At 39.1% G+C, this 6,284-nt stretch overlaps 1 protein-coding gene across 3 annotated transcripts in view; it reads right to left on the reverse strand.

Annotated features, from left to right (window-relative positions):
- EDNRA (endothelin receptor type A) overlaps nucleotides 1-6,284 on the reverse strand; it is a 62,001-nt gene that overhangs the window by 37,870 nt on the left and 17,847 nt on the right. The gene's annotated exons all lie outside the window — the stretch shown is intronic.

The following is a 6,284-nucleotide window of genomic DNA, read 5'->3' on the forward strand; positions in this document are numbered from 1 at the left end:
TTCTCCAGCCTCAGCCTCTGGAAGAGCTGGGACCACAAGTACATGCCACCACGCCTGGCTAATTTTTGTATCTTTTTGTAGAGATGAGGTTTTGCCATGTGGTCTTGAATTCCTGAGCTCAAAGTGATCTGCCTGCTTTGGCCTCCCAAAGCGCTGGGATTACCGGTGTGAACCACTGTACCTGGCTGTTTTCTTTTTGTGCTCTTAACAGGGTATTTTGCAGAGTAAAAGTTTTAAATTTTGATGAGGCCCAAAATTTTTTTCAAAAATTAAAGTCAATTTCAGGCTGAATTCACACTACATGAAGTTATAAACTAAATAAGTGAAACAAATTATACCAGTCTTAAAATATAAAGTATTTCAGCTATTAGGATAAATACATATTTTTGAAGAGATACTTGCCATTCTGTCATCTTAGATTATTTCCAAAAAAGCTACAGACATGTTATCATATGACATTAACACACAGTCGTCACCATAAAATTATCATTCAGAACATCTGTCTCAGTCTTCAACTACTGCCTGAACAGTAGAAAGGTCTGGGGTGAAGTTTGGATATTGGCTTCTGGGTTTTTCATTCTGATCCATGTCAAAACATGGGAGTCAAAACTGTTTGGAAGTTAGCTACTACTATTCATAAATTGGTTTTCAAAACTGTTATATTTGGAAACAAGTATAATTCTTCAGCCTCAATGTACAGGCTTATCTTGGTTTCAACTTGAAATATTGAAAAGCTGTTCAAGTTGAAGACAAAAATAATTTGGTTCCATTATGAGTACTTTTTTGATATATAATAGACTGGGAAAAATTGACATAAATGCTTTACAAATCCTTTTTCTAATTATCAATAGTATAATAATTAGAGTTTACATATTTGATAATTTTCAGGTGTATAAATTCTGAAGTAATTTAGTGTATAGAATCCACTGACAATCAGTGATTGCCTCAGTAGGAAAAATATCTAATTTTCTATGATACTTTCCTGAAATAGTATCCTCTTCATTTTGGGTAAAAATGTATACTTCTGCAAAAGTAAATGACACATTAAAGTATTATTGGGCGTTTGAGTCAGTGACCCAATACATTTTCCAAAATTAGTTTTCTATTTCTTTCACCATTTTTTGTAAGCAATCTTAGTGTATAGGAATAAAAAGAAGACTTCCTCCCTGACATTTTCTGTTTAAGATAATCTATAGGAAAGAGAAATACCTAATCTGAAAATATGTTTAGGTGGTGGGGAGATAAGGACTCCTACATTGCTGGTGGGAGTGCAAGACAGCATGATTATTATGGGGGACAATTTGGTAATGTCTGTCAAAGTAATACAGACAGTTGACCTATGGCACAGGAATCCTATGTGTGAGAATTTCTCATATAGCTATACCCATACATATAAACATGACATGCACATGGTTACAATTGTGGCATAGTCTGCAAAAACAAAACACTGGAGCAATTGATTATATAATCTATGGCACTCTCTCACAATGGGATACTATGAAACTATTTAAAAAATGAGGCAGCTTTTTATATATTGATATTCAAAGATCTCCAGTATATACTGTCATTGAAAAAAGCAATGTATAGAACATTGTATAATAAACAAGGGAGAGAATAGAAATATATATTTGAATTTTCTTTTATTTGCATGAAGAACACTGGAAAGATATAGAAGAAGCTTTTAAGGTGATTCTCTAAGGGTGGAGTGGGGGAAATTTGGTGATCAGGACTGGTCTAAGAGGAACTTCTATATATACCTTTTTGTATTTTCTTGATTTTTGATCCATTTGAATGTATTCCCTATTCGAAACATTCTATTTTCTTGATTTTTGACCCATTTGAATATATTCCCTATTTAAAACATGAAAAATTAGGATTTTCTCTAATTTATTGAATAGCAAAGGCATAAATGTATGAGAGTGTACCCGCTACTAGCTTGGGAACTGCCCCTGCACAGGCATGTTTTTTAGCAGAGAAGAGAGAGTCTGAACAGAATGTGGCATGTACCAAGGATCACAATCAAAAAAGTAATCGAAGGACAAATATTGGGCCCTAAGGCACTTGCTTTTCTCCACTCATTCATTTATCCAAAATTTCTGACTAAGAAAAATACACTTCAGTGTATCTTCAGTTTTAATACCAGCTTTTTCTTCTGTGTTATTTCCACAAAGAAACTAAATGTTTATCACTTCGTGAGGGTTCATTAGAGCTATTGCCAAAAAGTGAAGAATTTTAAAACCACAAGAGAGATGGGCTTTGGTTGTATATACTGATTTTTGCAGAGGCACTCATTTGGATCAGCCTTCCACTGCCTAATTTATTGGATTCCCTATTCATAGCCATCTCCATGGCCAATGTGACTACCCTGCCAGCAGCGAGCGCGGCCCAGCCTCTGAGTCCCATGGGGCCCTGGCTCCCACTGGTGCCAAACCCAGCCCCTGGGGCCATCACCCCACCAGCGTACACTGCCAGCCGCCACCGGGCCAGGAGTGCAGGCACCATGTTCCCAGCCCAGTGCCAAAGAAGGGTCGCCTGGGGGAGCTGTCTGCAGAGCCAGCGCCTGCCCGAGGGAGACCCCACTGCCACTGTGTCCCTTTCCCAGGCAAAAATTGTGAATAGGTCAACACTCTGGTTCTTCAAGCTGCTTTCATAGTTGGAACTACAGATGTTGACTCCTTGCATTTTGAGAGTCCGTGCTCCCTCCCTTTCTTCTTCATATACATATGAAATGTCTGCTGGGTGCTGGCAGAATGACCTGGTTGAATTCTAATAATGGGTCTTCACCACCCAACGCTGCTTGCTTTCCTCCATCCCCTGTAGATCTCCTGTTCTTTCCTCCCAACTTTTTTTTTTTTTTCCCCTCCCAGGCTGGAGTGCAGTGGGGGCAATCACGGCTCACTGAAACCTTGATCTTAGCTGGGATTGCAGGCACAGCGCCACCACACTCAGCCAATTTTTGTGTTTTTTTGTAGCAATGGGGTTTCATCATGTTACTCTGGCTGGTCTCAAACTTCTGGGCTCAAATGAGCCTATGGCCTCGGCCTCCCATTGCGCTGGGATTAAGGCGTGAATCACCGTGTCTGACTGCCAAAGGTTTGGAAAAATCTAATGTAAACAGAGAACATCTATGTCACAAAAAATAACATGTATACATATACACATATACCTAGTGTTAAAAAATGGACTATGGAATTTTTCTTATCTTATTCCCCACTTTCCCCTTTGTCTGTTACATGGCCTTTCTGTCTATTATCAAAGAAATAGTTCCTGATTTTTACAGCATAGAGGTAAGAAAATTCATCTGTTTTTAGTTATGATCATGTAATTCTATTGGACCAACCTAAGAAATATAAGGTGGTGTGATTTTCTGACTAACTTCAAGTATGTAAAGCTTTATTTTTAAGATCTTTAGAGGCTGGGCACAGTGGCTTATACCTGTAATCCCTGCATTTTGGGAGGCCGAGGTGGGTGGATCACCTGAGGTCAGGAGTTCGAGACCAGCCTGGCCAACATGGTGAAACCCCATCTCTACTAAAAATACAAAAATTAGCTGGGCATGGTGGCTAGTGCCTGTAATCCCTGCTACTCAGGAGGCTGAGGCAGCAGAATCATTTAAAACCAGGGGGCAGAGGTTGCAATGAGCCAAGATCGTGCCACTGCGCTGACGGCATGAGATTCCATCTCAAAAAAAAAAAAAAAAGACTTTTAGAGAGTAACTATATTTTTGTATGAAATTTCCCTAAAATAAATGAAAAATCTTCATAGTCTCCTTTTCCATTTTATTTTATTTTATTTTTTTTGAGTTAGAGTCTTGCTCTGTCACCATACTGGAGTGCAGTGGCATGATCATGGCTCACTGCACCTCTGCCTCCCGGGTACAAGTGATTTCCCTGCCTCAGCCTCCTGAGTAGCTGGGACTACAGGCATGCACCACCATGCCTGGCTAGTTTTTCGTATTTTAGTAGAGACAGGGTTTCACCATTTTGACCAGGATGGTCTCAATCTCCTGACCTCGTGATCTGCCCACCTCTGTCTCCTAAAGTGCTGGGATTACAGGTGTGAGCCACTGCACCTGGCCTCTTTTTCTTAACTGAAACATAAATGGCTACCCAAAAATCGGACCACTTGGTTTAGTGCTGCTTGTAATTACCTGAAGGACAATGTACTGAATATCTCTAAATGTGTGACAAAGAGTTTAAAAATTGTTCAATTTTGATTAGAAAACACATGACTTGTGGTTGCCAAGACCACAAGACCAAAATTCTGATGTTTACTGACATAAGTTGAGAAGATGAAGAGGCAAGACCTTGGTTGTTGTAACTGATGTTGGTTGTCAGCTTAGGAATAGGCCTACTTTGTGTCATTATGCCTAGTGAGATGCCACGAATTGGACCCTTCATTATTTATTTATTTTTTTAAATAAAAATAATGCCTTGAGGCTGAATGTGGTGGTAGCTCATGCCTATAATCCCAGAACTTTGGGAGGCCAAGGTGGGAGGATCACTTGGGACCAGAAGTTTGAGACCAGTCTGGGCAACATAGTGAGACCCCATCTTTACAAAAATTTAAAAAATTAGTTGGTCATGGTGTCATGTGCCTGTAGTCCCAGCTACTTGAGAGGCTTAGGTGGGAAGATTGCTTGGGTTCAGGAGGCTGAGGCAGCAGGGAGCTGTGATTATGCCACTGAACTCCAGCCTAGGTAGTACTGAGGCCCTTTCTTAAAAAAAAAAAAAAAAAAAAAGAAAAAGAAAAAAGAAAAAGAATGACTTGAGAGGTCAAGTGATTTATTCAACATCAGTGGCAAACCATTTTAAAAAATAAAAAATATTTTGATTTCTTGAGATTATGCCATTTATTTTTGGGTTAAGGGATTAGCCACTTAAATATATCAAAGGTTATGAATTGTCTGGGGACAGAGGCTCATGCCTGTAATCCTAGTGTTTTGGGAGACTGAGGTAAGAGAATTGCTTGAGGTCAGGAGTTCAAGATCAGCCTGGGAAACATAATGAAATCCCATCTCTATTAAAAAGAGAAAAAGGTTATGAAATCTTATTCACATTTATGAATTTTCAGACCTTGAGCTTTGACTTTCCATGGGACCAGGTGGAGGTAGATGAGAGGCAGGGATGAGAGGCAGGGGCAGGGCAGTTGGTGAGATACCACCAGGCTTGACAAACTTTTTCTGTAAATGCCCACAGATAGTAAATATTTCAGGCTTTCTGGGCCATATGGTGTTTGTTGAAACTACTCTCAAAAGCTACCATAGAAAATATGTAAGCAATAGGTATGGCTGTGTTCCAATAAAACTTCATTTATAAAAACAGGTGGTGGGCCAGGTTGGGCCCAATGAGTGTTGTTTGCTGGCCCCTGGGTGAGGGAATCAAGCAGGAGAAAACAGCAGTGCTTGAAAATGGGCTCTGGAATATCACCTTAGTGCATACCAGTCCCTCTAGATTGACTTCCTTTATGATGATACAGGAGCTGGAGATGATTCGGAAGTTGCTCCAAAAAATTACTCAAAATATTACTGTGAAGCTATTTCCCCAGAACAAAAAGCAGGAAAAGTGTCAATGACTCACTTATGTTTAAACTTATTCATAAGATTGCAAAAATCCAGTGCTCAGACATTTCACGGAGTTCTGAATGCCTTCCTGGGAGTATGTAGTATTTACATTGTAAGATGGTTCCATTTCATAGGTGATCAGTGGATTTTCATAAATAAAATTTCTTTTTGGGATGTTGCAAATGCAAGTTTTGCTGATGATATTAAACAAAATTTTTCTTTTAGCTCTGTCTTCATATGTTCTAATTTGGTAAATTTCTATGACAACCCTCCCTACCCTAGCAATCTTGTATTAAGATGCCAGTTTTTCTACTTTCAATGAACATTTTTAGAGGTATTTCAAATGAAAAATAGTATCTTTGTGTTCTTGGGTTTCAAAAAGTCCAGCAGAATACTTGAGTATAAAACTCTGCTGGTATCCAGGCTAACTTTATTGAATATTTGCTTGTATCCTCAAATAGAATGTGAGCAACTTGAAGGCATGGTTATCCTAGCTTCCTCTGTGTTTTCTGTAGGTACTTAGTCAATGTGTGAGCTGATTTGGGAATTATCCATTATGAAGGCAGATATTAGATTTTCTTGAAAGGCAAATAATTACCACGGACCAGGTTCATACACAGGCCATACAGGTCTTTAAACTTTTTTTTTTTTTTTTTTTTTTGGGTCGGTCTTTTTTCTTAGGCTGGAGTGCAATGGCGCGATCTCGGCTCACCGCAACCTC

This window comes from Sapajus apella, unplaced genomic scaffold (assembly GCF_009761245.1).
Source record: "Sapajus apella isolate SASKATOON/1434 unplaced genomic scaffold, GSC_monkey_1.0 scaffold61, whole genome shotgun sequence".
In the NCBI taxonomy this organism is placed as follows: Eukaryota; Metazoa; Chordata; class Mammalia; order Primates; family Cebidae; genus Sapajus; species Sapajus apella.